Raw genomic sequence first — 11,140 nt, 5'->3', positions numbered from 1 at the left:
GGCGTACAACCCTGATTTAATTTGTTCTATTAATCTCAATGATCAATAGGTTTGATCACCATAATTAACAGATTTATAAAGGATTGCTAACAATTCTAATCGATAGATTCGATTATCACTAATAGCAAATAAGTGTATTTTAAATAAATTAATTGTTTTGGAAATTGATTATCGTTAGTTATCACAATCAATAGATTTGATTAAAACCACTAACGAATTAAAAGAGATTGCTAATCATCATAACCAATAGAATGGTTAAAACCTTTTAGCAAAATAAATGTATTTTAAATAAATGATTTGAATTTAATTAATTAAACAATTGATTATTACCCACCGCGATCAATTAATTTAATCGAAGCGAATAAAATTCTAAGATTGTTTGGCTAAAACCTGAGTTGGTTAGAAAACCCTAATCCTAATACTTTGGCCAATGGCCAGTGGTATTGAGCAAACCCTAATACCTTGATCACACACTCCTAGGGTTTTTTATGATCCTTACCATTAAAGTTGATTAAATTAATTAAATCGAATAATCGAAATAATCGGGAAAATAATTCTAAATAATTATAGCCCTAACCCTAATTCATGTTCTAATCCTAATTAAATAAATTAACTAAATCTAAACATAACTAATTATTAATCTAAATAATTAACTAATGAAATATATATAGAAAAACCTGGCAGTAATCCTGTGTGGCTGAGATCTTGAAGGAGCATGATGAGCAGCATTCTGTGGAGCGTTAGATCTGATCTGGGCAGGATCTGATGGTTGATCCTTGCAGGCGCATGATGAGCCAGCGTAGGTTCTACGCGTCAGATTTGAAAACAAACTACACCACACAATTTCTTAAAAAATATAGTGTGGAGGGTGAGGGTCGAACCCAGTCCCTCACACTGAATGCCAATGTTCCCTTTGCCAATTGAACCGTATCTCTTCGCTGTTAATATTATGGCTAGCGATAAACAAATAAAACGAACAAAGCAAACAAAGCAGTTAAACCGTGGGTCCCAGAGGCGTTGACGAACCAATCAGAAGTAGAGAGGATCAATCATGTTTGATTGGCCAATCGTTTTTCTTGGACGTGCCACGCCAGCTTTGACCGGTCCCTGGTTAATCAAGCCACCGTCGACGGTGGATCTCTCCTTCTTCTCCGACGAGGAGAATCTTGGATCCTACAAATGACCAGCATGTCGAACAAAAAGAAACCCTACCCCCCCTAAATTTGGTGCTGCGATCTCAGTGGTGATGTTAGTTTTGACTGAAAGTGGCTGGAACTATGAATACGAAGCAAGAGGTGCTCCTTACCCTAACAATGGTAAGTCGCGATCCAAGCTCTCAAACACCCATGTAATGCATCAAAAATATCTCATATGTATCCCTGAACATGACTATGTGCAGAAAACGAATTTTTAACGTACGAATTAAATGATTCGAACATTGAAATTATTTACCTCCGGCAAGGACAAATTGTAGGGTTCTGGGTAGTTGCAAGCGTGAGTAACTATTGGCCTTGGTCCCTGCAGTTCTTAGGAGCACGAAGAAGTCTTTAGAAACTCTTGAGAGAGCCTGCAACGTTAAATTCGATGATGTAACTTTGTTCTTGAAATTTTGAAGTGTAAACCCTAAGTTCTATGACTGCCCCTTCGCCCCCCTCTGCATTGGTTCCAGATCTCCTTATATAGCCAAGTGATTTAGGGTTATAGAATTGGAAAGAATCAAAGATATTCACTTAAACATATTTGATTGAAAATCTCATGTAAAAGCTTCTATTTTTGTTCAATCTCATCCAATCATCCTTAGCACGAAATTTTCATGATATATTTGATATTTGGATCATTGAAACTTGGTTGGAAAATAAATCCTTGATTTGAAACTATTTATTTCATATTTATATGATTTATTATTGTTTAAACGAATAAAAATTCAAGTAAATAAAAATAAATAAAATAAAAATAAAATAAAAGGTTTAAGAGTCCTTTTATGGGCCATGGTCACGTTTGGAGTGGAGATCTTAGGCCCATTAACCAAAAAACCCAAAATTATTCTCTTAGGGTTTCATGTCTTTCTTGAAATTTAGCCAACTTGTACACCTTGTATCTCTCTCAATTTTGATTCTATAGAGGTGTTTTAGGACTTTTTAGAAAGCTTGAAGAGTCCTCTAAACACTCCTTTTAGTTTCATATCCACTGAAGTTTTTATGCTCATGTTATGGGCTTTTGAAAAAGATGACTTTTGATTGACTTTTAAAAGGACCTATAATGTCTTGACTTGTATCTCTTGAATGAAGCATTTCTGGACTTGGCATGTGAGAGACAAAGTTGTAGAGAATCCAATCTCCTTCAGAATAGGCTTTGAGTGGACAATTTTTGATACTCCATGTGAAAGTTATGGCCAGTCAAAGTACAGTTGACTTTTTACTTAAAAAACCCTAATTTGAACCTTTTGACTTTGTTCATTTCTGAGTTTTTATTAATGAATCATGATAAAATTTTGATCAAATGATGAATATAACCTCAAATACTTGATGTTGACCAAAAGTCAGGAGTTTTGACTGTACTTTGACCATAGTTGACTTTTAGGTCAAACTAGTCGATTGTGGATCACCTGAGCATTTGAATGAGCAATCCTTGGAATTGAAGCTTGACTTTTGACATGGAGATACCTTGAACCCTAATAAACCATATGAAATCCATTGGAACCCTTGATACATCTTTTGTCCTTAGCAAATCCAAAACCCTAATCTTGAAGACCCTTTGATGAGGAGAGAGTGACTTGAGTTTAACCATTGAGCCTTGAACCCTTAAAGATGAAATGAGATGGGAAAATTTTGGGGTATAACACATATACCTCATCCAAGTGTTCAACTCACGACCTATTTGCAAAACTAAGTATCGCTGCCGCTGGGACAATGTGGCAAGACTAATTAAAAATTTAACATATTATATATATATATATATATATATATATATATATATATATATATAATATCTAATCATATTACTAAAGCCCATCCCCAAAAATTTTTTAGCCCGCATTTTTTTGAGGCCCTGGGATGTGGGCATGGTTTCCTTGGCCCATGGTCGACACTGCTCTTGTTATTGGGGTATTGTCCTAGCCATGGAGAGCAGTGGCGATATTCGTACAAGATGAAGTTACTTCAAGTGAAAACAATTGATGATAATTTATGTTACATGTGATCAAAGAAGAATAACGACCTATAACTACCTAACTAACACTTAGTTATAGGTGTTGTAAAGTAGTTAGAGATTAGATCACCATGTACGTGTAATACGGTGAACTGACTTTTAAAGAAAATGTTGCGGATAGCAAGAGTCGCCACCGACTTTTATTTTATCCAATTTATAGAAAGGCTAAAAGAACAGAAAAAGACCTTTTTTAAAAAGATTTGAGTTCGGGGGGTAAGTTATACAAAGGGAAGGTGTAAGGCACCCTTCGCATCCATGGTTTTTCATGGGCTCTTAATTGCTTGGCTCACTTTGTTTTCAAAATGTTTGAATTGTTGGAAAAGTAGGGTGTGAATAGAAATTTTGTATGAGAACTTTAGCTTGTAAATAAGCGTAGTCTTTTGAAAAGTATTTGAAAATTAGTGGGAAAAAGAATTTGAATTTGAATTTGAATTTGAAAAAGAGCAAGCAATTAGTAACAACTACCCTAAGTTTTAAAATTCGTTCTTTTAGCATTTCAGGGAGAAAGGGTCTATCCATACCATAAGAGGACAGGAAGTCTTTCAATTGGATGTTTGAAGGGTCATCGAGATATCGTTCGCCATAAGACTGTCCCTTGCCATAAAGAGGGCAGGTAGTCTAAGGGAAGGATATAATAGTCATTCTGTTTAGGCATCATGCGAGGATACCTTAGCAATTGGGACGATCATCTTTTACCGAGGCACCTTCGAGGGACAAAATTGATGATATCACTGAATAAGGCAACCTTTGCTTTAGGTATCCTCGGAATCGAGGGACTTGACTATTTAGTACAATTAAAGGCAACAGGCAACAATAAGGCAACAATATAAGGCAACAAGAGGGATTACCCTAAAGGTGCGTGTGTGGCACAATCACGTGGTTAACTTCGATGATATTTATCTTGTAATTAGTGATCTAAGTTATTTAGCAGGCTTGCACTCCCTAGGATTACTAACCATGGCAGAAAATAAAACAGTTAAAATCCTACGCTATTACTATAAACACCTACGGGGATGGGGAATTACAATAAAAACCTGTAGCGAAATGCAGAAATTAAAAGGCGGAAAGTAAAGGCAGAAAATAAGAGGGATCAATAATCAACATAAACATCTTCGAATGCCTTGATATTCCTCAAACCCTTGATCAATTCTCAAAGGAAAATAAATAAGGGAGAACAATGATTAGTAATCATGATGAAAATAGTCGACCAAAATAAAATCAGGGTTTACAAATATTAAAATAGTTAATTAGCCAAAAATTTAATTATTATCCTAAAATAACTACTAACTTAAAAATCTTAACTAATTATTTAACCTAATTAATTTAATAATAAAACTAATCATAATTAATTTAAAATTATTAATTAAATTAATGAAAATCATTTTTTAAATTTATAAAGGAAGGAGGTTGAAATCCAAAAGAATTAGCAAAAAACTAAGCCAAAGAAATAAAGAAAAGATTTATGTAATAATAAGAAGAAGAATTAAGGGAACTTAGCTTTTTGACTTGAACGCGTGTGGCTGAAGGTGTAACACCCTAAATCTACCCAATGAATATTTAATAAAATCAGAGTGCGGAAATTCAACATACAATTGGGATGTCACATTCAACGTAAAATAACAAACAACTAAATCACATATATCATAGATACATAGCACATAACTCGGATGAACCGATAAAACTTGTTTACTCTTTTAAAAATACAAAACAACTTTTATTAATAATAATAATAATATCAATTACTCAACTTCACTTCGCATAGTATTTTTATTAAACTAGAACAACTTCCCCAACATCATATTACTTCATAAATTCCACTTAAAAGTTCACAACTTATAGTTATAACAACAATTAAAAGACAATCGTTCATCCCCCGAGTGCTACGTATCAGAGCAAGACTCAACTCGAACTAACAGTAACTAAAGACTTCATAAAGTCACTTCAAACTTCCACCGCTATCTTGAGTACCTGTCCATTTCCCATGGAAGGGAAACATCATTCAGAAGGGTGAGATATCCAACAATATAAACAAGCGTATGATAAATAATATATTAAGATTAGATCATACAATTTCACCACTTCAGACTTATTCAAACAACAGTTATAATAACAAATAGCAACAACAGTTATAATAATTATTTACCAACAACAAGTATAATAACAATTATCAGCAACAAGTATAATAACAACAACTTATAACAACAACAACAACCACGTAATAACAACAACGTAATAACAACAACAACGTAATAACAACAACAACGTAATAACAACAACAATGTAATAACAACAACAACTTCAAATGCGACTCAACTGTGCAAATGCATGTGGTGCCATTGGAGCAGAACTCCCAACTTAAACATATGCCAGGTTATCGAGGCATTTCAACTTAAACAGGTGCCACCAAGGCCAACTTAAACAGGTGCCGTCAAGGCCAACTTAAACAGGTGCCGTCAAGGCCAACTTAAACATTTTGCCAATCCAGGCCAACGTAATATGCAAATGTATGCATGCAACAATAACAACAACTACAACGTCACAACACAACAATGCAACAACAACCAACTTAATCAACCTTGGTCATAAGACCTGCAACTTAATCAACGCATCATCAATAACTTAAACAATATTGGTCATAAGACCTGCAACTTAATCAACGTATCAACAACAACCAGAACAACAGCAACGAAAACAACAACTTAAACATGCATCAATTGCATCAACTTAATCATAACAAAACAGCCCCTAAACATCTAGGTACTAATTCTTCAATTTATTAATTAATCTACTACCAACAATTCTTATCATTCTAATTCCAATTCTACTATTCGTTAATTCTATTATTAATTCCAATTATGCTACTAATTCAGCCTGCTACATATATCATCGTTATTACTACTGTTATTTCTCCTTCACACCAATTCCATCTTCATACAACTTAATCCATTAACTACATATCTCATCACTAAGAATCATCACTATAATCTACTAATTAAATTAATCAATTCCAACGGTATAATATTCTAATTAATTTAAACCAATTTCTTCACTAATAATAATTATAATTCTTCTCAAGTTAATCCTACTAAGGCTTGATCCCAACAACCAACATAAAACATCAACAGCCAGAAATCAAAACATATTTCTAAAACTCGTATAGCACGCGCCGCGAACACCACAAAAACCTTCAGTTTGCGCCACGTCCAAACCTTGGCGCTTACCTGCGCTGACAGCATCTTCCAACAAAATTAAAACTCAATTTTCTTCCTTCGATTCCAGTACAATTCAATTTTGACCATCACAGGAACATAGCAATATTATAGTTATACTCCACCAACATCTAGCAATTTTCTACAACTAATTCCTCAATAATAATAATTATAAACTCTAGGTTAATTTCCCACAACCATTGATTGAACTTTTATAAACTTATTCACCGACGTCATTCAATTTCAACATTCAACAATACAATCACAACACACAAAACAGAGGCAATCATACAACCATAACCCCCACATATCATTCATCATAACCCCGTTTATAGAGCTAGAACCCCACCCTTACCTTGGATATGAGATTGCTCTACTCTCCCGGTTGCCATAGCTTATGCCGCCGCTTTCAACTTTTCTCCGAAAATCTTTTCTAACAACATGCAGAGACGCACCAAAAACCTGTTCGGAAATCGCTTTGTCAGACGGACTTAAAATCATCAAAACGAACATCGCTCCGGGCAGAAGTTACCTCTACGAGTCTGAAACATTGTGTCCAAGAACCGCGACGATCCAACGGTTGGATTGGGAGAAACGTCCGTTTTACTAAGGTGTCTCACTGCAGAAACTTGCTGCGAAAATTGGACTTCCTCTAGCTTTTCTCTTCCGCCATGGCTCTCTTCTTCACCTCTCCTCTTTCTCCAACTTTTCTTCTTTCTCCACGTCTACTGAGACCTAACTTCTCTTCTTATTTCCTTTATTTTATTATAATTATTATTATAATTATAATCTTCATTTGGGCTTACTAATTAACACCTCCATGACTACTATCACCAACGCAACGTCTAAGCCCACTTAAATAAAACACTCTCATAATCCATAATATTAATTCTATTATTATTTCTCTCCACCAAATTGACTAACTACTGACTATAAAATAAATCGTCCGAACCACCAACTCAACATATTCAATATCATTCTCTACGGCTTAAATCAACTTAAATTAATAATATTCCATTATAGTAATATTATCTCTAATATTATTCTCCGAATAAACTGACTAATTTATCGATCATTAATTTATCCGCCCAACACAACGTATAATTCCAATTACGCCTCTTATAATAATGCCAATAATTCTAACTTCGACTAATTCCAACAAATAATTTCTTTATACAATTTAATTAAATAAATAACTAAATTCCGGGTGTTACAACTCTCCCCCACTTAGAATATTTTCGTCCTCGAAAATTCTATCCACCAACTCCAACCTCAACTTAATTCCACATTATCATTTTGTCAGGTCACTCCCATAATAACCTCAAAGTAACCAATTTAATCAACTTCGTGATATCTCAGGATATCACTCGCCACCTACGGTAACTAACAACAACATTACTGCAACAGCGAATAAATTATTATAATACTAATATGACAACATAACTTGACCGATAACCACTCAACTCATCATTGACCAATGACTTACAAGAAATCATATTTCAATCAGCACTATTTACAAGGAAACACAACACTCTGGCACATCACGCTTCAGCTGCGCAACTCTGATCATCCATCTTAATTCACCGTCCTCATTAGAGTTTCTATCAACTTATAATTTACAAGCTTTACCCGAGCCTCAGTTTTTTTTCCTCAACATTAACCGCTTTCTGCATCATCGAGATAGTTAAATAAGTCTATAACATCCAATACAATTCCGTCTACTATCAACAAGAGATTAAGGGTGATCAAGTCCTTAATTTGTCAATAAATATCCGACAATTGTAATGGAGTATAACCATTATTACCAACAACAAAATGTTCCTTCAGAAATTGCACTTACACCACCAAAAGCATCATAGTTCAACATCTGCAAAACCATCTGAATCCTCTAACACTGACGTCTTACGACTTCATACTACCACACGCCTTGTGATACTATCAGAACAAAATTCCCTTGTGCTATCATCATCAGCACTCCTCATTCTTGAAGTTATGCTCTTCGTACTTCTAACAACTGTAACAACTCTTATAATTACTTACTAACAATCCATAACAAGATCTACAATAATCATACACTTAATCATTGTCCCTTTGTCAACAGTTGACACGATATTTTCTCAAACAGACAATTTCATTTCTTTCCAACATAATCCTGCCACCAATAAATTTGTTACAGATGCTGCCACTATTTTTATAAGAAAATTTATCTTGTTAGCTTTCCAACACTTCAAACGGGACTCAAATCGGACGTACAGAACTCCAGTTATGAATTTTCAAAGTTTCACAACGATTCAGAAATTTTCCTGCGTTTTGCTTACGGAAATTTCACTCAAAAACTCATTCTCTTCAACTTAATCACTTTCCAAACAGTCCTTAACTTAACTCCTCGCTCCCAAACTTTTTATAACTCGAGAGCCAATTCATTCGGTGAACTTCAGTTTCTGAAACACCAAGATAACAATCCTCTCTGCAACTTCCAACTAAAACACATCTGAGAATCAACGCTTCTCCCCCAGTTTGCTCAAACTAATACCTGCAACAACCAGAAAACAACAAGTACTTACAGTGTTTCACACACTTGTCGCGTACAGAGGAATAAACAACATTAGACGACTCTGGCCGGACGGACCGACCTGCTCTGATACCAATTGTAACACCCTAAATCTACCCAATGAATATTTAATAAAATCAGAGTGCGGAAATTCAACATACAATTGGGATGTCACATTCAACGTAAAATAACAAACAACTTAATCACATATATCATAGATACATAGCACATAACTCGGATGAACCGATAAAACTTGTTTACTCTTTTAAAAATATAAAACAACTTTTATTAATAATAATAATAATATCAACTACTCAACTTCACTTCGCATAGTATTTTTATTAAACTAGAACAACTTCCCCAACATCATATTACTTCATAAATTCCACTTAAAAGTTCACAACTTATAGTTATAACAACAATTAAAAGACAATCGTTCATCCCCCGAGTGCTACGTATCAGAGCAAGACCCAACTCGAACTAACAGTAACTAAAGACTTCATAAAGTCACTTCAAACTTCCACCGCTATCTTGAGTACCTGTCCATTTCCCATGGAAGGGAAACATCATTCAGAAGGGTGAGATATCCAACAATATAAACAAGCGTATGATAAATAATATATTAAGATTAGATCATACAATTTCACCACTTCAGACTTATTCAAACAACAGTTATAATAACAAATAGCAACAACAGTTATAATAATTATTTACCAACAACAAGTATAATAACAATTATCAGCAACAAGTATAATAACAACAACTTATAACAACAACAACAACCACGTAATAACAACAACGTAATAACAACAACAACGTAATAACAACAACAACGTAATAACAACAACAACGTAATAACAACAACAATGTAATAACAACAACAACTTCAAATGCGACTCAACTGTGCAAATGCATGTGGTACCATTGGAGCAGAACTCCCAACTTAAACATATGCCAGGTTATCGAGGCATTTCAACTTAAACAGGTGCCACCAAGGCCAACTTAAACAGGTGCCGTCAAGGCCAACTTAAACAGGTGCCGTCAAGGCCAACTTAAACATTTTGCCAATCCAGGCCAACGTAATATGCAAATGTATGCATGCAACAATAACAACAACTACAACGTCACAACACAACAATGCAACAACAACCAACTTAATCAACCTTGGTCATAAGACCTGCAACTTAATCAACACATCATCAATAACTTAAACAATATTGGTCATAAGACCTGCAACTTAATCAACGTATCAACAACAACCAGAACAACAGCAACGAAAACAACAACTTAAACATGCATCAATTGCATCAACTTAATCATTACAAAACAGCCCCTAAACATCTAGGTACTAATTCTTCAATTTATTAATTAATCTACTACCAACAATTCTTATCATTCTAATTCCAATTCTACTATTCGTTAATTCTATTATTAATTCCAATTATGCTACTAATTCAGCCTGCTACATATATGATCGTTATTACTACTGTTATTTCTCCTTCACACCAATTCCATCTTCATACAACTTAATCCATTAACTACATATCTCATCACTAAGAATCATCACTATAATCTACTAATTAAATTAATCAATTCCAACGGTATAATATTCTAATTAATTTAAACCAATTTCTTCACTAATAATAATTATAATTCTTCTCAAGTTAATCCTACTAAGGCTTGATCCCAACAACCAACATAAAACATCAACAGCCAGAAATCAAAACATATTTCTAAAACTCGTATAGCACGCGCCGCGAACACCACAAAAACCTTCAGTTTGCGCCACGTCCAAACCTTGGCGCTTACCTGCGCTGACAGCATCTTCCAACAAAATTAAAACTCAATTTTCTTCCTTCGATTCCAGTACAATTCAATTTTGACCATCACAGGAACATAGCAATATTATAGTTATACTCCACCAACATCTAGCAATTTTCTACAACTAATTCCTCAATAATAATAATTATAAACTCTAGGTTAATTTCCCACAACCATTGATTGAACTTTTATAACCTTATTCACCGACGTCATTCAATTTCAACATTCAACAATACAATCACAACACACAAAACAGAGGCAATCATACAACCATAACCCCCACATATCATTCATCATAACCCCGTTTATAGAGCTAGAACCCCACCCTTACCTTGGATATGAGATTTCTCTA

This window comes from Vicia villosa, unplaced genomic scaffold (genome assembly GCF_029867415.1).
Source record: "Vicia villosa cultivar HV-30 ecotype Madison, WI unplaced genomic scaffold, Vvil1.0 ctg.002074F_1_1, whole genome shotgun sequence".
In the NCBI taxonomy this organism is placed as follows: domain Eukaryota; kingdom Viridiplantae; phylum Streptophyta; class Magnoliopsida; order Fabales; family Fabaceae; genus Vicia; species Vicia villosa.
This window is presented reverse-complemented; position numbering follows the sequence as displayed.